Genomic DNA, 26,958 nt, shown 5'->3' on the forward strand with positions numbered 1-26,958 from the left:
ATACACAACATTAGTTAATATATTTTAGGCTATATTAATACCAGAACATTTGTTTCTAAGTTTTAACAAAGATAGGTCTTGTTCTTCATTACAAAGTGTTACAATATTTCAAGAAACAGTGATAACAATGTAAAGACCATTTCAACCAATTATATTTGTGATTGTATATGAAAATGTCTTTATAGGCAACAATAGAAAATCTGATGTGGAATAACCATCCCAGTCACGCCAGTAACCAGGCAGCGTAAGACCGCTGATGTCTTTAGAGATGGTCTCCAAGTTGGTCACTGTAACTGTAGGTCCAGTCCAGATTAACCCTCGTCGGTAAAAAGGAGACTTAAAAATATTTAAGAAGTTATAAAATCCCACAATAAAAATACAACAGTATTAGGTACTACCAATTTACAAGGACTGATTTTAAAAATAATTAACTAATGTATATATATATATATATATATATATATATATATATATATATATATATATATATATATATATATATACACAACATTAGTTAATATATTTTAGGCTATATTAATACCAGAACATTTGTTTCTAAGTTTTAACAAAGATAGGTCTTGTTCTTCATTACAAAGTGTTACAATATTTCAAGAAACAGTAATAACAACGTAAAGACCATTTCAACCAATTCAATAACATCAAGGAATGAAGCATCCACATATATCTAAAATAATACTAATAATTACGAATATTTTATTCGTTTATAATTATTATAATAGCTCTGAGTAGTTATCAAATTAATTATTTATTTAAAAAAGTCATGGTTTATTTCAAAAAAGTTAATTTTAAATAGACAGCATTCCAATAACAACAGTAAAGTAAGCCTGTAGTTACCTGAACTGGTCAGCTATAGTTTATTGAGGTTCAAAAACCAAAATTATGGTACCGGCTTCGTTAGCGCAGTGGTCAAGGCCACAGGACGGTCATCCAACTGTTGCTATAGTGGCGGGTTTGAATCTTGCTGGGATATGGATGATATACTTTATATTTTTGATTGTATATGTAAATGTCTTTATAGGCAACAATAGAAAATCTGATGTGGAATAACCATCCCGGTCACGCCAGTAACCAGGCAGCGTAAGACCGCTGATGTCTTTAGGGATGGTCTCCAAGTTGGTCACTGTAACTGTAGGTCCAGTCCAGATTAACCCTCGTCGGTAAAAAGGAGACTTAAAAATATTTAAGAAGTTATAAAATCCCACAATAAAAATACAACAGTATTAGGTACTACCAATTTAGAAGGACTGATTATTATTATACAAGGAATAATTAATTAATATATATATATATATATATATATATATATATATATATATATATATAGAAACAAATGTTCTGGTATTAATATTGCCTAAAATATATTAACTAATGTTGTGTATACATCTGACCCTATATATATATATATATATATATATATATATATATATATATATATATATATATATATATATATATATATATGTAATAGTATAAATTAAAAAAATATTTATATAGTATCCGTTTGAATGTATTTTCGTAAAATCAGGTTTTCATAAAATCCTTGTGTTAGTTTAATTTTACTGTGATACTATGTTACCATTGTGTTGTGTAGACGTCTAAATTTTATTATGGATAAATATACGCCACAAAAACACAAAAACGAGCAGAAATAGTGACAATATTTGTTGAAAATAATCGTTCCATTATTGCCACTTAGTGAAAATTGCATCAAAAATATCCTAATCGTCCAGTGCCGCACAGAACCACAATTTATCGTCTACATAAGAATGTTCGACAGTACGATCGAACACAGAATCCTCAATTAATTCATGAAACATCATCGCATCCACTAAAAGCAACTGTATGGTGTGGTATTTATGCTGGAAACATCATAGGTCCCTATTTTTTGAAAATGACCAGCTGTTACTGTTACTGCTGAATGGTACCAAGACATGATTTGAACAATTCAATTATTGAATGACGTTTTCCACGAAAACTATTTTCGCGAAGTGACGATTTAACATGGCCAGCCAGATCTCCGGATTTAACAGCACCAGACTTTTTTTTATGGGGTTTTTTAATATCAAAAGTTTATGTGAATGAACCGCAAACGATTCAACATCTTAAAGACAATAGTAGTCGCGAAATTGAAGAAATTCGGACCCAGGATGCAGGATATCATAAAAGATCGCGGTCACCATTTAACCGATATAATTTTTCAATCACAACGAAAAAAAAATCTGAAGACCAAATAAACTTTTCGTGAAAATAAACTTACTTATCTTTTCTTTGAACAAAGTTTTAAGCAATCAAAATGGTAGCGAGACTTTTACCCCACATAATATATGTTCAAAACACTGAGAGTGTTAACACTGAGAAGTAATTTTTTATTCATAGATATAATAGAACCAATATAAATAATGGATAAATTATATAGCCAATGGATCAATTAGGTCGCAGTGAAAGATATAACAAGATAAATTAATAAGTACTTTGTATCACCGAAAATAGTCTTTGATATTAAAATATTTTAAAGCTTTTTTCTACAAAATTAGAATCAATTTTATATCCATACAGTGACAAAATTTTTAAATGTTATATTATACATACACATTATCAATAATTACCCTCAACTACTACACAATAAATTATAAATGAAGATAAATTATTAATATTATAAATTATAAATATTAATATAAATTCATAGTTTTTGCCAAAATTATATTATGAAAAAGGTATTGTTGCTTCATATGCTAATATTACAAATCCCATCGCTTTTAACATATCAGAGTTGATAAAGACAATATTTTTCAGAATATTAGCATTAGTATAATAAAAGCGAATATAATTTGTACTCAATTTTATAGCTGATGATAGCTGAAATAGACATATTGAAAACAACGTAACGTTTTGATATATAAATTCTAATGCATTTCCACTCATAATATGTTCTGCTTATTAACTCTCATTAACATTAAGTAGGATATTTTACCTTTATATCAATTGTTTATATATTCTTCTAGAATTAATTAATACTATTATTAATACCCATATAATCATTTTATCCATTTTTTTCACATTAATATATAAACGCTGTTTCAGTTTTATAAAGATAATATTTTGTTTTATTTGAGTAAACTATCTCGAAATTCTAATAGATGACATGGAGACAGATTATTTGCTCTAAGAAAGCTAATAAACACCTAAAATAATCTTATCTATAAAAGAATTAGATGAAAATTGATAACGCAAAAAACGAGAAAAAGCCGAATCATTTGCTGACCATCTAGAAAAAAAACTTCAAACCAAAAAAAACTGATATTGAGTGTAATTTTCCGGATATAGAATGTGAAATGTGGATGATTCTATTAGTCAAGTCGAAATAAGTAACCAAAATCTAAAAAATTTAAAGTTACAAGACAATTACTGCAAAAGCTACCAAGCTAAAACATGTCCAAGACTTTTGGAAAATGACTGAAATTATATATTGCATATTGCAACAAATGCTAAGTAACAGATCAACTGAAAAGTTCGCGGCCTACCATAGTAAGTAACACATTATTGCCAAAATTTTTTTTTATTCAACATAATTCCCTTCAAGGGTGATACACTGATTATAGCGACCCTCTAACTTTTTGATACCATTTGTGTAGTACAATTTGTCCTTTGCTATAAAATAGGCCTCAGTTTCGGTCATCACCTCTTCATTCGACGAAAATTTCTTCCCAGCGAGCATTCTTTTGATACCTGAGAACAGCAAATTGTCGCTGAGGGTCAGATCTGGAGAATATGGTGGATGAGGAAGCAATTCGAAGACCAATTCATCGATTTTTGCCATCGTTGTCACTAACTTGTTACGCCATGCGTTGACTTGGTGAAGCAGCACTTTCTTTTTCTTCAAATGCGGCCGCTTTTCGGCGATTTCGTCCTTCAAACGGTCCAAGAACGTTATGTAATAGTCGCCACAGATTGTCCTTCCTTTTTCAATTTTTGCCCAGCGGACTGTTGCGTTTCTCCATGCTTTGGGGCGGGTTCATCGTGCGCAATCCACTCGGATGACTGTCGATTGGACTTCGGAGTGAAATGATGGAGCAATATTTCATCCACTGTCACATATCGACGCAAAAACTCGACGCGGTTTATTACGCTTGATCATCTTCAAACACTGCTCCGAATAATCAACCCATCGTTGTCTTTGGTTAAAAGTAAGCTCACGCGGCACCCACTTTGCACAGAACCTTCTCATACCCAAATATTGGTGAATGATATGATGTACACCTGCTTCAATTGACCTGTTACATAATTAATGTAATTTTGTTTCATCAATAATAATAACGTTATATTTTTTATATTAATCAAGTAGGTACGTATATTATTTGATAAATATTGAACTAAATATGTTTTATTAGAATAATATTGCTGTATAAATAAAAAGCCGAGATGGTAAATGAAGTGACTACTATATTTATGTTGACATATAATAAAATATTTCTCGCATATGTACATATAAAATCAATACACACTTTCTGCCACTATTATCTGCCAATTTTTCCTATGTTCAAATATTTAATATTTACGATAATATTGATACCAATGATTACTTGCCATATATGTACGCATATAAAACAACTGTTCCTAATATTTTTGTTATAATCGCTTACAGAACAACAAGTACAAGTTTTTATGTATATACATCCCAGTATATATAATATATACATAATGCATTTTTTTATGTTTTCAATAAATATAAGAAAAATCGTACTTAAACTAGAGTTAATAAATATATTAAATTGGGAATAGATTAATTCACTATATTCCTCCTAATTAACTAACATTGACAATCTAATTAAAGACTTTTTCCAATCGTATTTTGGTATATTTTGTACACCATCATTTTTGAACATTTTGTTTATGTATTTACACTGTAGTGGTATGCTTCTGATTTTTTTGAGTCTGTGTATCGTTGTGGTGTTTTCCAAAAGTTGTTCTACTTTGTCATTGACATGAGAATGTCAGTCCTCATGTTTCCTTATAATTCTTTTGATTTTCTGGGTGAAGGTCGATATGTGAAGGTCTCGGTGTAAGTAACCAGCTATGTTATTTTTCCCATAATTTCTTCCCAATAATTGAATTCCATATGTTCATATATGTTTCAATATTTGCTTGTATAATAGAAATATGTACTGATAATTGTGATTTTCTTCTAATTAACCAATACATTTTCCAATATTTTAACTCCAGATCTTTCCTTTTCTTTTTTACGTGTTCCCTTCAGTGAAGATTTGCATAATGAATCATTCCGATGTAACAGGTCAATTTAAAAGTCCCCGGCCTGACACATAGATGGCGATACTAAATTAAATGTGTTTTTTAGTTAGTCTTAAGCATCAAAAGATACCGAGTTTTCGGACACTGCCCCAGGAAAATCAACCATCAGGGATAGGTATGTTAAGTTTAGACGTGGTGAAATGACCACCAAAAACGGTGAACGCAGTGGACGCCCAAAAGAGCTTGTTACCGACGAAAATATTTAAAAAATCCACAAAATGATTTTGAATGATCGTACATTCAAATTGAATGAAATAGCAGACACTGTAAGGATATCAACTGAGCGTGTACATCATATCATTCACGAATATTTAGATATGAGAAAGCTCTGTGCAAAGGGGGTGCTGCGCGAGCTCACTTTTGGCCAAAAATAACGACGAGTTGATGATTTGGAGCAGTGTTTGAACATGATCAAGCGTAATAAACCCGTTCTGCGTCGATATATGACAAAGGATGAAACATGGCTCCATTATTTCACTCCGAAGTCCAATCGACAGTTATCCGAGTGGATTGCACACGATGAACCTGCTCTAAAGCGTGGGAAAACGCTGGCGATATTATGGCGTCTGTATTTTGGAATGCGCATGAAATAATTTTCAATAACTACCTTGAAAAAGGAAGGATCATCAAAAGCGACTATTACGTAGCATTATTGAACCGTTTGAAGGACGAAATCACCGAAAAACGGTCGCATTTGAAGAAAAAAAAATGCTGCTTCACCAAGACAATACACCGTGTCACAAGTCAGTGAAAACGATGGCAAAAATTCATGAATTGGGCTTCGAATTGTTTCCTTATCCACCGTATTCTCCAGATCTATCCCCCAGCGACTATTTTCTGTTCTCAGACTTCAAAAGAATGCTCACTGGGAAGAAATTTTCGTCGAATGAAGAGGTGATCACCGAAACTGAGGCCTATTTTGAAGCAAAAGACAAATCGTTCTATAAAAATGGCATCGAAAAGTTGGAGGGTCGCTATAATCAGTATATCACCCTTAAAAGGAATTATGTTGAATAAAAAAACTAATTTTGCGAAAAAAAAGTGTTTTATTATGGTAGGCTGGGGAATTTTCAATTCACCTGTTACAGTGATGTAAACTATCAATCACATTAAACTACTTGTGTTAGAGTATTGTTTTAAAAACTTTGATAATGTATTTAAGTTTCATATATGTCTTAACAAAAATATATACAAAAAACTGAGAAAATAATGAATGATGTATTTGTTTCAATTATTTAAATTACAATCCGTTAAAAATCGCCTATATTGTGAAACCATTTAAAAGCTAATATATGATCATATATATAAATACTACTTAGTCAGACAAAGCAGCATAGATGAAAGCAAAAATTAAATACAGCAATGTCTACATACAGGATACACAAATGTCCACAAATACAGGGTTTTCCAGTGTTGTCAGGGTAGTCGGCGCATCCTAAGGGTCCGTTTTACCTATTCTGTTCTAATGTTTCGGAAGTTTCAAAGATGTTATGCATCCGACTACTAATAAAATGTATTTGTGCAAAAGGGTGCTTGTTAAAAAGAGCGAACCTTGTCTGTAATATTAGAAGAATGATAATAGTTGTAAAATATTCCAATAAGATAATAAATGAAATAATAAGGAAAGCTTTATGGTAATTATATGTGCTTTTATGCTGTATTTTTTTGGAATGAAGTTATTGTAAACATATTTAAGCCCTGTAATGAAACCCAGCATATTTACCATAAAAAATGAAATATTCAAAATTGTATTTAATAGTATATTACACCACAATGAACCATGATGAGCAGGGCCGATATTTTTGGCTGATAACTTTATAACTTTTGGCCCGTATGGTGTATACGATTTTTTTTTTCATAGCCAGTCTAAAGTACGTTATTAACAACATTCAAAACAACATTGATGATTATTTTTAGGTTAGGTAAACAATTTGTTGTGGCTACAGAATAAATAGTCCCTAGTTACGAGTATAAATACGCATAAGAAATTATGTCCTCCCGCCGTTATAGAGGGGAATATATATATAACATTCTTTCCTGTTGTTAGGGACGAAAGTACGTACTTTCAACAGACGTGTGAAAAAAACTATTTGTGGTTGATTGGAATAAATCCGCTGCCGATGTCCATAAATAACGTTAAAGTTATTAACGTTCATTACATTGTTAATAATCGTTGCTGACTAACCTACAATACGTCTTTATAATGGCTCAAATCTAGGTACATGTGTACATGAGTCATTTAGATAGTCTAATCGACCCTAACTTAGTCTATAGTGTATTATTATTTATGAATGAACACTGCAGTTTTTCTACTAAATACACCTCATTACACTACACTACCCAAGATCAAATAGCTTGATTCTTTTGTGTCTGACTACTGCTCTGGTGTTATTGTCTTTCTTTAACTGATATTTGAAGGTTTCCGTGTAATAAATAAGTCAGCAAGTATCTAGGTGCACTTATTATGATTCTCAAGACTTTGATTTGTAAAATTTGTATTGTATTTATATAAGTTTTCACGGAACATCCCCATAATTGAATTCCGTATACTCATATATGTTTCAAAACTTGCTTGTACATTAGAAATATGTACTGATAATTGTGGTTTTCTTCCAATTAACCAATAAGTTGGTTTTAATAAACCTCTACATAACATTATTACTTATTATTTAAAACAATGGAATTATTTAGTAAATACACACGCTAATCACGAAACGCTCAAAATTATATTTTCGACATAACTTGCTTGTGTTGTTGTTTGGAAAAAATCGGCTACGGAAACCCATGAAACACTTATAAAAAATCTAGAGCGATGCTGCTCCTTCATACCCCAGTTGACAGTGAATTACAGGATTTATTGGATAAAAATCTCGCAAAACAGTCCATGACCTTTTTGCCTCACGTTTACATCATATGATGACGCCAAAAGGCATTTCAATTGAGATCATAAAAAAAAATTATTTTGAAAGGAGCAATGTCTAGTAAATAAAGGATTTTCCAGGGTTGCCAGGATAGTTGGCGCCTTCTACCGGACTATTTTATCTATTCCGTTCTAACGTTTCGGAATGTTCAAAGATGATACGCATACAACTAGTAAATGGTTTATTACTTATTTTTTCAAAGGGTCTGTTTGTCAAAAAGAAAGACCCTTGTATTTAATATTAGGATAATTATAATAGTTCTAAAATGCTCTATTGAAATAAGGAAAGCTTATGGTAGTTACTGTGGACTTTCCTAAGCACAGGCATGAAACTCGGCATATTTACCATAAAAAAACTAAATTGGTAGGCAGTGATACACATGTCACCTTTGTAATATACTCACATGGAGTTTTCGAACAACAAATTCCAATATTTTATTTAGAACCCCAATAATATGAATACTCATTTATTTTGTTGAGTGAATATTTCATATTTAGTAATAGGTGCTTGCAAAATTGTATTTTCGATATTACTTATTATTCATTGGAAGCGATCAGCTAGCGAAGCCCAGTCAACACTTTCACAAAACTATGGCAGTGTTGCTCCTTCATATCCTAGTTGTCGAAGTTCGAAGACATTGAATTAGAAAATTTATTGGACAAAAATCTCGCAAAACTCTCCAAGAGCTTTCAGACAACCAGTTGCATCACATTTATATCAAATAAAAAAGATACGCCAAAAGGCATTTCAATTGAGATCATCAAAAATTGTAATTTCTAATGAAGCAATGTCTAGTAAATAAAGGATTTTCCAGGGTTGTCAAGATAGTTGGCGCCTCCTACCGGACCATTTTATCTATTCCGTTCTAATGCTTCGGAATTTTCAAAGGTGATATGAATACAACTAGTAATAAACCGTATTTTTTAAAGGGTCCTAAAAATTACGTAAAAATAAATTATATTTTATATCATTTTCGTTTCATTATATTTTTTATATTAGAATATCTAATTTATATGAATTTGACCTTATAAATTCATTGGCGTGAGTTCACTGCTACTTTGAATATACTATGCAGGATTTAGCATGTAAACTGAGCAAAACTATTTATATTTATATTTCAAAAGGAAGGAAAAAACAAATAGTTAAGCTGCGAATATATTTTTATTGTTCTTCAAAATACTTGCCACGATAATCCAGACACTTTTGCATACGATTAAACCAATTTTCAAAGCGTTTATTCCATTCCGAATGAGGTATCTTCAAAACATGATTTTTGAACGCTTCAATAGCTTCTTCGGCCGATGAAAATCGTTAACCACGCAGATTATTCTTCACGGATGGGAACAAAAAGAAACACTGAGTGCCAAATCGGGTCTGTACGGCAGATGACCCACCAATTCGATATTTTGAGTGCTCAAATAGTTTCTTGTTTGAGCCGATGTGTGAGAGCTTGGATTGTCATGATGAAAAACAATCCGGCGTCTCTTGTTTTTTTTCCTTATTTCACCAAAGACTTCTGGCAAACAAATGGTTGTGTACCAATCAGAATGTACTGTTCTACGATCCTCTAGAGGCACTGTTGCAATATGACCAGTTTTCCCGAAGAAACAGGCCACCATTTTCTTTGAAGTGATTCGTGCGCGAACCACTTTCGTTGGATTTGGTTCGTCTTGGAACACCCATACAGTGGATTGCTGCTTACTTTCGGGCTCATACGAATATATCCATGATTCGTCACCCGTCACGATTTTATAAATGTCTTTCGAAGCACCTCGATTAAATTTCTTAAGCATTTCTTTGTACTAATCGATATGAGCATTTTTTTGAGCGATTGTCAACTTGTGTGGGATCCAACGCGAACATAACATTCGCACAGCTAAGTGTTCATATAAAATCGTACATATGCTGGTGGAACTAATGCTTAGGGATGCCTCAATCTCACAATAGGCAACATGACGATCTTGCTTGATCATTTGGCACACAGCATCAATGTTTTTTCTAGCACAACAACCGATTTTGGCACCGCGATTGAATTCACTAATCCAGCGATACTCGGTGGTTTTTGATGGAGCTTCATCGCCAACTTGATTGATGCACTCTTTTTGTAAAAATCCACGTCGAAAATCGTAAAAAATCATCCCACGAAAATGTTCACGATTCAGTTCCATTTTTTGCCGAGACGAAACTTTCAACTAAACATAAAATAAATAAATAGCGTCCATGCGACAAAATATTCTGAGTACGTGTATCGTCAAAAATGTCAAACTTTACGATGGAACCTTCAGATAGACTTACATGACAACAGTGCCAATTCCCGAAATATAAAAAGCGTGTGGCATGTTCATATAGCTTTGTCTATCCCTTGTACCTCATTAATAAAAGGGAACAATTTAACAGACCAATTTCGAGATGATAAAGTCAACTAGCATCGGCAAAGTTAAGACTCCTTAATGACAGCGGTATCGTGCTTATTAAAGCGCGCGAAACACAATGCGATAGCGAAATTATTTATTAAGTTGGTACGTAATCAACGAGTATTTGACAAACAATAATATTTGCTTTTTATGCGAAGTTTCACTAGGCCACATTATATGACAGTCAACACAACCATCGTTAACCAAATATTACTAGGTTTTGCTTGTTTGTCTATAAGCCGTTTCCCCACTAATAAACTAATAATTTCAATCAGTTCGCGCCTGTTGTAAATGCGGCCGTTTTATTTGTTGATTTTTTGAATGCCTTAATTAAAATGATTCGGCGATTCAATATTTGGCGAAGGCGGCTTCGGGACGGAATCTTTTGTGGGTTTGTTTTGTGAGAAAGCACGGTTTAAGTCGCGAGTAGTTCGATTGGATTAATTAAATTCTTGAATGGTAGTATTTTTATTTATATTCCGTCACGATATTTCACAAGAAGAGCGTTAAGATAGGTTATGTTTAAATTACGCGACACGATCGCGGTTTTCTTTAATGCTTTTCTGATATACTTTATCAGCTTTGCTTTTATACTTTAACCAAAAGGCAAATACCAGTACAGTTGTCCCTAATTAAAATTAAATTAGATTAACTTATGGTAAGGTTAATACACTTAATACACTACATACAATACAAATTTAATTAAACATCACAAATAGTGGCGATTATTATAAGGCGCGACTAAACTAAAGCACAGTCGGATATAGTAGTAATATTTGTAATTTTTATTTCAGACGGCATGTTCATAAGCTACAAAACATATTACCGAATCAACTTGCGCATTTATTGAAACCTTACATTACAACCAGAATCTTTAAAGTCAAGCAAGAAGAAGCCTAATCTGCAATAAAAGAAGCTAAAGCAGGTGTACCACAAAGAGGTAAATTTGGACTAATTCTTTATCTACTCTACACATGTGATATAGCACAAATGGAAATTATCACGACGTCTACATTTGCTGATGACACTGGGATTCAACACAGACAATATAAATAATCGGTCCCAAACTTGGAAAATAAAAATTAATTATTTTTTTTTATTACTCTTCGTGAGTCCACAATCTGCCCTATTGGCAATAAGTATTTCTTCTGTTTATATTATATATACATGGCATGTAGAAAATCACTTCATTAAGCAATCTTCTGTATAAAATATTATCTTAATTAATTAGACTTATTCTAATGCTTATTCTAAACTCTACATATGTCCAGTAATCAGATCAGGTGGTGTTAAACGTTTTAGTCTACGCACTTCAATATCACGTCGCATATTTAGCTGATTAGCGAGTACATTGGGATGCACTGACACTCTTTCGAAGTACTTCACACAAACACGTTGGATTACACTCGTTATAGGTTCTAGAGGAATATCGCGTTGTATCACTTTATTTGAAATATAGTACGGAGCATCAACAATGGCACGCAACACCTTATTTTGGAACCGTTGAATGATTGATATATTAGATTTGCTAGCGGTACCCCATAGTTGAATTCCATATGTCCAAATGGGCTTGAGTATAGACTCATACAGCAATACCTTGTTATCTAATGATAACTTGGATTTGCGCCCAATGAGCCAATACATTTGATATAATTTTAGTCCTAGTTGTTTCCGTTTAGAGAGTATGTGCTTCTTCCAGGTTAGGCGTCGATCTAAATGCATACCAAGATATTTAACATGCTCTGCTTGGGGGAGTTGACGATGATTGATATTTACTGGTGGACATGTTCTTCTACGCAGGGTAAACGTTATATGCGTGGATTTTGATTCATTGGCTTTAATGCGCCATGTCTTCAACCATAATTGTATTTGATCCAGGTGGGTTTGTAGGTTTATTGATGCTGTGACTGGATCTTCATCGGATGCTAAGATTGCTGTACCGTCTGCATATGTTGCCACAGTAGTTACTTTTGTGGTGGGCAGATCAGCCGTATACAGAAGATACAGTACTGGACCCATTACACTACCTTGCGGAACTCCTGAATATATGGGATTTAATTCGGTATGTTCATCGCCTTGATTTACAATAAAATGTCTGTCAGTGAGATACGATTTTAATAGCTGATAGTCCGGATGAGGGAGAAGTTTCTTTAGTTTAACCTGCAAGCCCGTATGCCATACTTTGTCAAAAGCCTGAGATATGTCTAGGAAAGCAGCCGAACAATATCTTTTGGCATTTAGGTCAGCGTTTATTTGGTTTACAAGTCTATGCACTTGTTCTATAGTCCCATGCTTATTGCGAAAGCCAAACTGATGTTCTGGAATAATTTTTCTTTTTTCTATTATATAGTTTAGTTTTTTTATGTATAATTTCTCGAAAACTTTCGAGATTATTGGTAATAAACTTATAGGTCGGTAGGAGGTCACATCTTCTGGTATTTTTCCTGGTTTAAGTATCATTAATATTTTAGCTACTTTCCAGATACTACGGAAATAATTAATTCGTAGCATAACATTAAATATATATGTTAATAGTTTTATAGCCTTTTCTGATAGTTCTTTTAAAATTTTGCCAGTAATTAAGTCATAACCAGGAGCTTTTTTAATATTAATCTCTCTCATTATTGTATGTTTAACTTTTTTGACCGTTAATTTCTCGTGTGGTAAATCCATTTGAAATGACGAATCTAGAAAGCTAGTAATTTTATTTTCGTCATCGTTATGTAGCTGAGACTGGAAAGGTTTAAAAACATTTTTTAAGTGTTTTGAGAAAATGTCGGCCTTCTCTTTATTGCTTCTCGCCCAATTATTTTCGCTTGTTTTAATAGGTGGGTTATGCTGCTGGGATCTCCTAAGCTTTTTTGTTGCTTTCCACAACGAATAGTCTGTAGCCTCAGTTGATGTCAAGTTTTCTAGGTATTCTTGAATGCCTTGGTTTTGTTCAATTTGAATTAGATCTCTCAGCTCTTTTATGGCCCTATTAAATTTTCTTTTATTCTCTTCAGTCCTTTGCTGTTGCCAATTTCGTCGTAACTTTCTTTTGACTTGGAAAATAAAAATTAATGAAAGTAAATCTGTGCATATCCAGTTCAAGTGTAATCAGACCGCGCAAGCACCAATTACAATGAATAGTAATAAAATTCCATGTAGCAACAACGCTGAGTATCTGGGAATGAATTCTGACGGACATACGAAATTATATTATGGGGATTTTCTGCGAAAACCATTATTAATGCAATACAAAGTTCTCCAGAACCAAGTTCTGGGAAGTATTGTCGGTGCACCGATATGCTACAGGACTCATTGCTCACCCTGACACCTTCAGATATCGATTGGAACTCAAAACATCAAAAGAACTGCAAGCAGACATGAGGACAGGTCCCATTCTCATATCAATATCGAAGTATTACAAGTCTTGGATAACACCAAAACAGGACATCCGCTCAAAAGAATCAAACCATTCGATCTTATGTAGTTTAGTGTAGTGAGGTACATATAATAGTAAATACCGTAGTGTTAAGTCATAAACATTATTACAACAAAAACTAATATAGAGCCTATGGAGACGACAGTAAAAAAATAAACATCCATGCCTATATAAGTTTCAATTGGCTGGAACTCTACCTGCGCACTTGTTCTAATCTAGCCTCACCAGTTTTACAACTTTATACTACTACAGTTATAGATAGAAGTCATTTTATGTTAATTTTGTATTTACATTTTGTTGAGGTAATATAATTATTTCATAGGCAAAATTAGCGACAGATAATGTGAAAATAAGTGTTTAAGGTATGAATTATTAGTAAAATAAACATTTCATGACACTAATTTTGTAGATTGTTATGGAACAAAGAATATATTTTTTTGTGAAATAATATGGAAACAGAACTTATTTGAAGATTATGGTAAAGGTAAGAATGAAATGTGGTTATATTTGTATACGTTTTCTGTTTATTTGTTATTATACTTATATCTTTCTGAGAGAAATTTGTGAATTATAGCATTTTGAGTGAAGCAACTTTTGTTATTGTGAAAAAATGGATAGAAAGGAATTTCGCGTGTCGATAAAATATTGCTTTTTGAAGGTAAAAAAGACAGTTGAAGCAAAAAATTGGCCTGATGCCTAGTTTCCGGGTACTGCCCCAGGAAAATCAACCATCAAGGATTGGTATGCTAAGTTTAGACGTGGTGAAACAAGCACCGAAGCCAGTGAACGCAGTGGACGCCCAGAAGAGGTTGTTACCGAAGAAAACATTTAAAAAATCCACAAAATGATTTTGAATGACCGTAAACTGAAACTGAATGAAATAGCTGACACTCTAAAGATATCAACTTAACGTGTACATCATATAACACATGAATATTAGGGTATGAGAAACCTCTGTGCAAAGTGAGTGCTGCGCGAGCTCACTTTTGACCAAAAACAACAATGAGTTGATGATTCGGTGTTTGAAGATTAATCATCTTAATAAATGTGTAAAAAACCTGAGCTTTTACATCGATATGTGACAATGGATGCTCCATCATTTTACTTCGAAGTTCTATCGACAGTCATCGGAGTGGAGTGCACACGATGAACCCGCTCCATAGCGTGGTAAAACGCAACAGTCAGCTGGCAAGGTTATGGCGTCTATATTTTTGGAGGGTAGCTATAATCAGTGTATCACTCTTGAAGGGAATTATGTTGTTTGAAAAAAGACTGTGAAAAAAAATTGAACTATTAAAAAAACACATAAGCTTTACACATACAGCTTCTTTCATATCCTCTCAATATCAATACCCTGTTATTGGAAAACGCCATATATAAAATAACTACAATACATATTGTAAGTCTTACTATCTGAAGAAAACAACTATATTCCGAAGAAGATTTTTAGCAAATATTTGTACTTGATAAGGTTATTTTTCAAAAACTAAATAGATGTTTATCAGTTCGCATCATAAAAATGCCATTAGTTACGTACTTAAAGCCTGTTTGTATATAAAAATACAATTCGTTTTAATAGGATATTTCAGATAACTCTTAGGACAAATTTGCACAAACAAATCAATTAGAAGACTATTACGGTAGCATGTTTACATGTTGCTGCTTGTTGGAGTTGATCAAAACAACCTAGGCAACGAAGAAAAAAAGGTTTAAAGCTTTGTTTACATCGACATCGGAAAAAAACAAACCCATAAAATGATGGGTGTTGGGGAATGGGAATAAGGATTTATAACTCATAGATAAGCTAAGATTATACGAAAATATCTTCTTTTCAAACAAATAATTTAAACTTATTTAAGATTATAGATAGATAAAGGAGGATTCTCGATATTAAACACAATACTTTTCTTGTTTGGCTTGAAATAAAGACATTTCATATATCATACGAAAATAATAATATAATTTTTGTGCCATATACACAAAATTTAATTACGAACAAAATACATCTAATTTGTTGCTCGACACTGATTCCAGGTGGCAGTAGTTAAAATAATTTTATAAATAGATAAAGAGGTTTAGGTACGTATTCAGATAAATTGTAGGCATGTGTTCAGAAAAATGAAACCGACCTCAAAAAATAAATAAGGAACGCACTAAATAGTAAAAAATAATCAAACTTAGATTGTTAACACAAAAAGAAACCTTCTAATATAAACTATGTGCATAATAATCGTTGTAATAACTAAATAAAAATAAACAAAAAATTTATTTAACCTATCAACTACGCATTTTATATTCTAGTATATGTTATATAGTCTATTCAAAACAGTAGTGACACGGGTGACCTGTCAAAACGTTGCAATGATGCTGCAGTAACTCCAAGTTTTAGTACTTTTTGGCTCTGATATATAACAAAATTTTAATACAAATAAACTAATGAAACAAGAGTGTTATGTATTATAATTAATTTTAACATTATAGTACATCTAATGTATATATTATTGAAGAACATAAAACTACAACTAATTATACATACACAATACTTTATAGATTAGAACTGTTTTATTATAAATACATAAAACTTTTTTCCACACTAGTATAGGTAGGGTTCTAGACGCGTGTTTTTGTGTAGTGGTATCCCGGGAAAGCCTAATCCACCTAATTAACAATTTGACTTTCATTAGAGAGCATATTTATGTTTTACGCTTAGTTCTTGTTTCTTTCGATGCAATGTATCCTTGTAAAGTCATTATGATATTATTACATTTCTGTTTAGTTTGCCCTGTTACAATCTGTATACATCTTTCTTGATAAAACTACATTTAATCACTGCATTGTCACTACTGTTTTGAATTGACTATATGTGTAACAACTATACATTTTTCTATATCAGAAATTTTGAGTTTTTATAATAATTTCAGGTTACTAGGAAGGTTACCATGATACCAATCGAGCGGCCCCTTTTTTGTGGAACCACCATCAATTTATCAGCCTATGATTACTTATCACTTTCTTCTTTTTTTGATTACTTTTAGGTATTTTTTAATCATTATTAAATACCCAATAAACGATGTATACAAAATTATATTCTTGTTATTATTTCGCTTTTAATGAATACCTCGAGTTAATGCTTTGTACCATTAATTTTGTTTTTATTTCTATTGTTTTATATCGTATTTCTCCTTTTTTTTGAACAGCCATTAGTTGACGAGAAAATTTTATTTGAGTTTTATATGATAGGGGATATTTTTGCTGAATTTCATGTTATTAGGAAGGTTACCATGGTATCTACCAATCAAGCCGCCCCTTTTCAATGGACCAGCCCCCAATTTATCAGCCTATAGTTATTTGTCACTTTCTTCTTTTTTTGATTACTTTTAGGTACTTTTTAAACATTAATAAATACCCAATAAATGATGTATATAGTTGGCGGGAAATTTTGATTTAAGTTTTATAAGATAACATATTTTCTTTTCTTTTTACTGAATTTCAGGTTATTAGGAAGGTTACCATGGTATCTACCAATCAAGCCGCCGCTTTTCAATGGACCCCCCCAATTTATCAGCCTATGGTTATGTGTCACTTTCTTCTTTTTTTGATTACTTTTAGGTACTTTTTAAACATTAATAAATACCCAATAAATGATGTATATAGTTGGCGGGAAAATTTGATTTGAGTTTTATGAGATAACAGATATTTTCTTTTCTTTTTACTGAATTTCAGGTTATTAGGAAGGTTACCATGGTATCTACCAATCAAGCCGCCCCTTTTCAATGGACCCCCCCAATTTATCAACCTATGGTTATGTGTCACTTTCTTCTTTTTTTGATTACTTTTAGGTACTTTTTAAACATTAATAAATACCCAATAAATGATGTATATAGTTGGCGGGAAAATTTGATTTAAGTTTTATAAGATAACAGATATTTTCTTTTCTTTTTACTGAATTTCAGGTTATTAGGAAGGTTACCATGGTATCTACCAATCAAGCCGCCCCTTTTCAATGGACCCCGCCCCCAATTTATCAGCCTATGGTTATTTGTCACTTTCTTCTTTTTTGGTTATTTTTAGGTGTTTTTTAAACATTAATAAATACCCAATAAATGATGTATACAAAAATATATTCTTGTTATTATTTCGCTTTTAAAGAATACCTCGGGTTAATGCCTTGTTCCATTAATTTTTTTTTATTTCTATTGTTTTATATAGTATTTCTCCTTTCTTTTTGAACAGCCTGATTTCTGGTTTCTGATTTTTACTCAATTTCAGGTTACTAGGAAGGTTTCTGTTCTACCAATCAAGCGGAACCCCACCAATTTATCAGCCTGTGATTATTTGAATATATTTTTTCTCTTACGCATTCTTTAAACACTAATAAATATCTAATAAAAATTGAATAGCTAATTTTTTTTATTTCGCTTGAACGATGTTCCTCGAATTCATACGTCTAGACTAGAATACCCCTCTATCGTTTTCCCTGAAATGATTTCTTGATGCATGATTAAAAACTGAAGCATACAGAGTCAACTAGCCAATAAGCTGGAAAGTTATAACTAGTTAACAGAGATTATTGATAGTAAATACAAAATTTATCTTTTCATTGATGATTATTTTTTGATCTATTAGGAAAGGCAGAAGTCACATGGAATCAAATCTGACTAATCAAGTGAATGATGAAGTTCTAGTGAACATATTTACTTGATATTGTTCCTTCTCTAAATATTTTTCTATCGCACTATTTCTATCGTTCTATACAATAGCGGCTTTTTCCTTTTTTTTGGTTTCAATTTACTAGGAAGATTGCTAAGGTACCAATCAAGCCCCGCCTTTTTTGTGGAAACCTCCTAATTCATCAACCTGTGATTATTAGAATTTTCTTTTTTTTTTCTTTTATGTATTTTTTAAACATTACTAAATATCTAATAAAAGATGGGCAGCAAAAATATTGTTATCTTGTAGTCAAACCTGGCAAATCGAAAATTCAAAAAAAATTATTAACGAATAATTCTAGCCGGTTGGTCCTAAGAACAATTTCAGTTTAACAAAATGCCGATAACAGGAAATAAATAAACAGTATTTAATAAGCCCGAAAAAACACCAATTCTTCATCTAAAGTTCGAGTAATAAGATTCATAGCGTGACTATTAATTCATAGATAAATACCACATTATATCCAATTACACCAATACTCTAACAGTAATTGATACTTTACCTTTTGCTTTTTCGCTACATCACATATATTAATACCTCGTTATCCTATAAAAAATCGACACTAGTAAACTCCGCACTTTTTCTCTACACTATCTCTACACTATTTCTATCGTTCTATACAATAGCGGCTTTTTCCTTTTTTTTTGGTTTCAAGTTACTAAGAAGGTTGCTAAGATACCAATCAAGCCCCGCCTTTTTTGTGGAAAATATTAACGAATAATTCTAGCCGGTTGGCCCTAAGAACAATTTCAGTTTAACAAAATTTCGATAACAGAAATAATTGAACAGTATTTAATCAGCCCGAAAAACCACCAATTCTTCATCTAAAGTTCGAGTAATAAGATTCATAGCGTGACTATTAATTCATAGATAAATACCACATTATATCCAATTACACCAAACTCTAACAGTAATTGATACTTTACCTTTTGCTTTTTCGCTACATCACATATATTAATACCTCGTTATCCTATAAAAAATCGACACTAGTAAACTCCGCACTTTTTCTCTACACTATCTCTACACTATTTCTATCGTTCTATACAATAGCGGCTTTTTCCTTTTTTTTTGGTTTCAAGTTACTAAGAAGGTTGCTAAGATACCAATCAAGCCCCGCCTTTTTGTGGAAAATATTAACGAATAATTCTAGCCGGTTGGCCCTAAGAACAATTTCAGTTTAACAAAATTTCGATAATAGAAATAAATGAACAGTATTTAATCAGCCCGAAAAACCACCAATTCTTCATCTAAAGTTCGAGTAATAAGATTCATACCGTGACTATTAATTCATAGATAAATACCACATTATATCCAATTACACCAAACTCTAACAGTAATTGATACTTTACCTTTTGCTTTTTCGCTACATCACATATATTAATACCTCGTTATCCTATAAAAAATCGACACTAGTAAACTCCGCACTTTTTCTCTACACTATCTCTACACTATTTCTATCGTTCTATACAATAGCGGCTTTTTCCTTTTTTTTGGTTTCAAGTTACTAAGAAGGTTGCTAAGATACCAATCAAGCCCCGCCTTTTTTGTGGAAAATATTAACGAATAATTCTAGCCGGTTGGCCCTAAGAACAATTTCAGTTTAACAAAATTTCGATAACAGAAATAAATGAACAGTATTTAATCAGCCCGAAAAACCACCAATTCTTCATCTAAAGTTCGAGTAATAAGATTCATAGCGTGACTATTAACTCATAGATAAATACCACATTATATCCAATTACACCAATACTCTAACAGTAATTGATACTTTACATTTTGCTTTCTCGCTACATCACATATATTAAAACCTCGTTATCCTATAAAAAAATCGACAATATTAAGCTCCGTACTTGATATAAGTACGTACGGTACGTATAACTTGATACCTTATTATAATAAAAGCATTCGTAGATATTAATTAAATTATTTCAATAAGGTTATTTAAATTTTAATTATTAAATATTCTCAATATATTAGAATGACTTCGTTTTAATCGACCTTATTATATTAAATTCACAATAATCGAACATTTTAAAATAGTATATCTACATATATTTTACCATTTTATCTATAGTAATGAGGAATTTTCTGTAAACATGTTTAATGAATTACCGTCTCGATTAGTTAGTAAATTAAACCAGAATAAAATATCATCAACTTTTTTTTCTATATATATTTTAAAGTCTCCTTTTACCAACTATGGGTTTATCTGGACTGGGCCTAAAGTTTAACGTGGGATCCGAACCACAGCATTAAGCCTACCAACTGATCAAGACAATCACAATCATAAATTTACGACCGTGCTATATCACACATATATATATATATATATATATATATATATATATATATATATATATATGACTATCACAACCAACATCATATCATCAACTTACCCTCCTTATTTGTACTTTTCAATATATATTTTGAATAGCACTAATAGTTTTATAAATGTTTTAGTGAAATAAAACTGAAAAATAAATTATCAATGTTCTACTGTTGCAAAGTTGAATCCAAATAACTCATATTAAGTTAATATTTTGGTCATTTTAGCAGTATTCAAGCTATACTATAGTAATCTAGAAAATCGTCAATGTAGAAATTCTGAGATATCTGGGAGACCATAAGAAAGCTAAACCGAGTGAAGATGACGCCTCTCTAATGATCTTCAATCAGTTGTGGACAGTGCCTCGAGTCCCTCGTGACGAAGAAGCTTCCGTGAGATCAATTATCGCTTTGCACACACTTACTAGGCTTCTCTGGACCTCAACCATAATCTTTGTCGAACATCATTGTCATTGTCATATATGATTCAGTTTTCATAGTCGTTCATAGTAATAAAACGATCAATTCATTTATTTATTATTCGCTTATTTTCCATTCAGCAGCAGTTAATTTTTTTTTGAAAATTTATTCTTTCAAATATTTCACTGCTTATATATGTAGAACCCAAGTTTCATTTTGGTAATAATTTGTAAATGATTCAAAACTGTTTATGTTTAGTTCAATCATTAACCAGACAAGACGACATTCATCTTTATTAATATATAATTTTCGAAACTTTTATATCTAGAATGTAGCAGTTTAGTAAGTGGTAAATGCCCACGTTAAATTTACGTACAACATAAACAACGAATAATTTACGGTATAAGGGTTAGAGCTGGCAACGCGTCAGCCAAGATCAGTGGCTATTCCTAGTTGCTTGATTTGGGCGTATTTCCTTTTATTTTAATTGATCTATTTGTAGTTAAAAGTTCTTCTTAGAATATTCACATCTGCAGGTGCTCCCATTTTTTTTTAAAAAGGAGGCAATATATTCGCTAAACCGATTAATATATATAGTCCGTTCAATAAAACAGCGAAATCTCGTCATCTGAATTGATCGAAAACGTCGCAATGTTGCCGCATCAACTTAAAATTTTAATTCAATTTGGCTTTAACTTATAACACAAATTTAAACTAGAAAAATAATAAAACAAATATACTATTATCAAATATAATTTATTTCAACTTTATAGTACATCTAATGTATATATTATCGAAGGACTTAAAACTACAAATAATTATACAGATATAGTTTGTGGGATAGTGTTGGGTTTATTATATTTACATTTAACTCATTTCCTTACCATTTATAAGTTAGAGTTCTAGACGCATTTTTTATGTAGTGGTATCTCTTGTAGAATCTAATCCACATAATTAACAATTGTATATTCAAGTAATATATACTACCATCATTAGAGGGCTTATTGACCTGTTACCCTTAGTTCATGTACTTATCTCATAAAGTGTTTCCTTGCAAAGTCATTTTGATATTACTGTATTTCTAATTAGTTTGTTCTTTTACTATCTGTATACATCTTCCTTGATATAACCAAACTTAATAAGTGAATTCTCTCAAATGAAGTTCGGAATGTTAATTTCCAAAATAACAGGCCAAGAGTGAAGCTACTTTTGTTACTGTGAAAAAAATGGATAGAAAGGAATTTCGCGTGTTGATAAAATATTGCTTTTTGAAGGGAATAAATACAGTTGAAGCAAAAATTTGACTTGATGCCGAGTTTGCGGATACTGCCCCAGGAAAATCAACCATCAAGGATTGGTATGCTAAGTTTAGACGTGGTGAAATGAGCACCGAAGACGGTGAACGTAGTGGACGCCCAAAAAAGGTTTTTACCGACGAAAACATTTAAAAATTGAAATTGAATGAAATAGCAGACACTCTAAAGATATCAACTGAATGTATATCATATAACTCATGAACATTTGGGTATGAGAAATCTCTGTGCAAAGTGAGTGCCGCGCGAGCTCACTTTTGGCCAAAAAAAAGACGAGTTGATGATCCGAAGCAGTGTTTAAAGAGCATCAAGCGTAATAAACTCGAGTTTTTGCGCCGATATGTGACAATGGATGAAACATGGTTCCATCATTTTACTGCGAAAACCAATTGACAGACATCCGAGTGGATTGCACACTCTCCAAAGCGTGGGAAAATGCAACAGTCGGCTGACAAAGTTATGGCGTCTGTATTTTGGGATGCGCATCGAATAATTTTCATTGAATACTTTGAAAGAGAAAGGACCATCAACAGCGACTATTACATAACCTTATTGGGCCGTTTGAAGGTTGAAATCGCCGATAAACAGCCGCATTTGAAGAAAAAGAAGTGCTACTTCACCAAGACAATGCACCGTGTCACAAATCAGTGAAAACGATATAAAAAATCCATGAATTGTGCTTTGAATTGCTTCCTCATCTACCGTATTATCCATATTTGCCCCCCAGGGACTACTTGCTGTTCTCAGATCTCAAAATAATGCTCACTGGGAAGAAATTTTCAATGAATGAAGAGATGATCGCCAAAACTGAGACCTATTTTGAAACAAAGAAATCGTACAACAAAGATGGTATCGAAAGTTTGGAGGGTCGCTATAATCAGTGTATCACCCTTGAAGGGAATTACGTCGAATAAAAAAAACTAATTATGCCAAAAAAATGTGTTTTACTATGGTAGTCTGGAAACTTTTTAACTGACATTTTAGATACTAATAAAATTGAATAATTTAAACGAGATACACTAATATGTGAAAATGCAGTTTCGCACAGGATCGAAATATGATCTCATTAAAAATTCTAGGGTCCTCGAGCCGCTACGGTTTATCAAAAGCCTTTAGGGTCTCGCAGCCCGGCTCTATCTCCATCCAGCTTCCCACGAATGGTGTGCGGCGCCGGCCGAATGATGTATCGGTCTTTTTATTCGCATCTTATGAATATGCAGGACCTTATCCGCTAACTGGTCGTGACGAAACACCAACGAATGAGTTTCGGAGATAAGAACGCCAGGGAGAATATGTTCGAGCGAATTGGAAATTTATTACTTTTAGTGTCGGAGACCGGGGGTGGATGTACATGGACAGAAAGGTAAGGAATAAAGTGATTTTTAAGTATCTCCGCGACATTTTAGCACACTGCGCATTTTTCATTGCAGCTCTACATAAAAATACATTTTCAGCTTCTACAATAGGCTAGACAATTTTTGAAAACCCTCTTTATGACAATTCTACGTATTTATTTTACCCGGAATAAAAGTTTCTAGTAATTGTCCTGTGGTCGAAATTCGACCATTATTTATTAAATTAATCTCTTCCCCTCACAACAGAGTAAAGGATATCATTTAAAATTGATATATTTCTAAAACTTGTTTTCGTCCATTTTTTAAATGGCATTTAATTGAATCTATTTGCCATTAAGTTTCAATAATCAAAGAAATATTATAAAAAATATCATAAATAAGATTATTTTCAAAACCGTAACAACTTAATCAAAATATCAAATATAAGTATACATGATCGTTCTTTACTTTAATGTTATAAATATAATCTTGTAATAATTAATAACAAATAAAATAATAACAGGTGGAGCAAAAGTCTCGCTACCATTCTTATTGCTGATATGATATTTATTGAAAATAAATGTTCCATTATTGCCACTGAAAATTATAATAATCGTCCAGCGCCTCACAAAACCACTATTTATCATTTACAAGAGAATTTTCGACAGTATGGTACGACAGCAGACAGGCCTCGTTCTGGAAGACAACGGACGCTGAAAATATGACTCTGGTGCACGATAGTGTTGCAGAGTCTCCAGAAACATCAATTCGTAGTGGTGGTTCCCAATTACACACTTTTCTACGCGCAGTTTAAGGTGAATTTTGAAAATGTTCCTGTACAAAATTCAATTAGTCCAAAAATTGCTACTGAGGGATCGTGATCAACGAGTAAAGTACAGTAAGACCATTTTCTTCTCAGTAGCCACGTCAATAAACAGAACATTCGGTTTTGGGGAACACAGAATCCTCAATTAATTCATGAAACACCATTGCATCCACTAAAAACAACTGCATGGTGTGATATTCATGCTGGAAACATCACAGGTCCCTATTTTTTTGAAAATGATCAAAGTGTTGCGGTTACTGTTACTGCTGAACAGTACCAAGAGATGATTCGAAATTTTCTTGTCCTTGAAATGGAAGAGCAAGGACTAGAAGACGTAGTTTTAGCAAGATTGGGCCATAGCACACACAGCTCGTTCAACAATTCAATTACTGAATGACGTTTATCCATGAAGACTAATTTCGCGAAGTGGCTATTTAGCATGGACAGCCAGATCTCCAGATTCAACAGCACCAGGCTTTTTCCTATAAGGTTTTTTGAAATCAAAAGTTTGTGTGAATAAGCCCCAAATGATTTAATATCTTAATGAAAATATTAATCATGAAATTGAAGAAAATCAGTCTCAGATGTTGCAGGATGTCATGAAAAATGCCTTAAGATAAGCCCAAAGTTGCATAGCGAATCGCTGTCACCATTTAGCCGATATAATTTTTCAGTCATAACGAAAAAAAAACTGAAGACCAAATAAACTTTTTATAAATACCAAATTTACTTATCTTTTCTCTGAACAAAGTTATGGGCAATCAAAATGGTAGCGGGACTTCTGCTCCACGTTGTACTTGTTTGTATATTAAAACAGAAAATATATATAACTAGCGACCCGCCCCGGCTTCGCACGGGTGCAATGCTGATACTAAATTAAATACATTACAGAAAAAATATGAACGTTGTATATAAAAACATAGCGGCCCGCTCCGACTTTGCACGGGCATAAAATATATATGCCTATGTCACTCAATGAAAACATGATTAAAATCGATCCAGTATTTTTGGTTCATTCATTACTGCCCTTGGCCTGCACGCATTAAATTTGGAGTAAAACAATTCCTCTTCCCCTATACTTACTATGAAGATTTCCTGCTATCTTTGGAATATCTAAATTCATACAATTTTTATTACATTACACATTTTTAAACGCAAATTTTAAATTTGTAATATCTCCGAAAATATTTGTTTAATTTACATGCTGTAAGGAACCATATTGATCTATATTGCACACTGTATTTAAGGTACTTAATTCGATAAGGATTAATGCCGTATTGCTTAAAATAGCTTCGTAAATAAGCCATTTTCTCACGTAAAAAGTAAACAATAAAAATGGTTAATGTGGGTTATCCCTAAAAGATAAACATATACCATCGCGGACTTTTTTGTAGACGTTTTTATGGTGTACAATACTGTAGTACATTAATTTGATCTAACTCGTAGGGTTAGGCAGCGTTTTTGCTAATTGCTAAATAAGCCTAAAAAATTGGTTAATTTACGACATCACGTTAGAAACCTCTAAAATTAGCAATGTTGCCTTAGTATATTATGCATGTATTATACATATAAACCTTCCTCTTGAATCACTCTATCTATTGAAAAAAACCGCATCAAAATCCGTTGCGTAGTTTTAAAGATTTAAGCGCACATAGGGATATAGGGACAGAAAAGGCGACTTTGTTTTATACTATGTAGTGATAATAGTATATAATAAAATAATTTTTATTTGTTAAATATATACTGATTTATTTATCCAAACTTATGCATATTAGTTGTATTTTGAAGCACATAAAACAAACTAATAGTAATACATTAATATGTAAATTAAATTTCAAGTAACTATTCCAATAAATTACTTATTGGAGCAGACTGGACGCAGTATAGTCCGAACCTTATTCCGTCCGGCTTGTAAAATTATAATTATATTAAATAAAATT

The 26,958-nt window shown here is 32.3% G+C and overlaps 1 long non-coding RNA gene across 3 annotated transcripts; it reads left to right on the forward strand.

Moving 5' to 3' along the window:
• The first annotated feature begins 11,464 nt into the window (after window positions 1–11,464).
• Window positions 11,465–18,209, forward strand: LOC143201160 (uncharacterized). 3 transcript variants are annotated; one of them, XR_013006891.1, is made up of 4 exons: window positions 17,295–17,353; window positions 17,584–17,699; window positions 17,814–17,929; window positions 18,044–18,209. It is a non-coding gene; the product is annotated as an uncharacterized LOC143201160 (long non-coding RNA). The 3 variants fall into 3 exon arrangements; XR_013006893.1 differs by lacking the exons at window positions 17,295–17,353; window positions 17,584–17,699; window positions 17,814–17,929; window positions 18,044–18,209 and adding exons at window positions 11,465–11,603; window positions 17,012–17,175; XR_013006892.1 differs by lacking the exons at window positions 17,295–17,353; window positions 17,814–17,929; window positions 18,044–18,209 and adding an exon at window positions 11,466–11,603 and having other exon boundaries at window positions 17,584–17,659.
• The last annotated feature ends 8,749 nt before the right edge of the window (window positions 18,210–26,958 follow it).

This window comes from Rhynchophorus ferrugineus, unplaced genomic scaffold (assembly GCF_030347505.1).
Source record: "Rhynchophorus ferrugineus isolate W39M unplaced genomic scaffold, kcgeb_rfMv2 rfM8, whole genome shotgun sequence".
NCBI lineage: Eukaryota > Metazoa > Arthropoda > Insecta > Coleoptera > Curculionidae > Rhynchophorus > Rhynchophorus ferrugineus.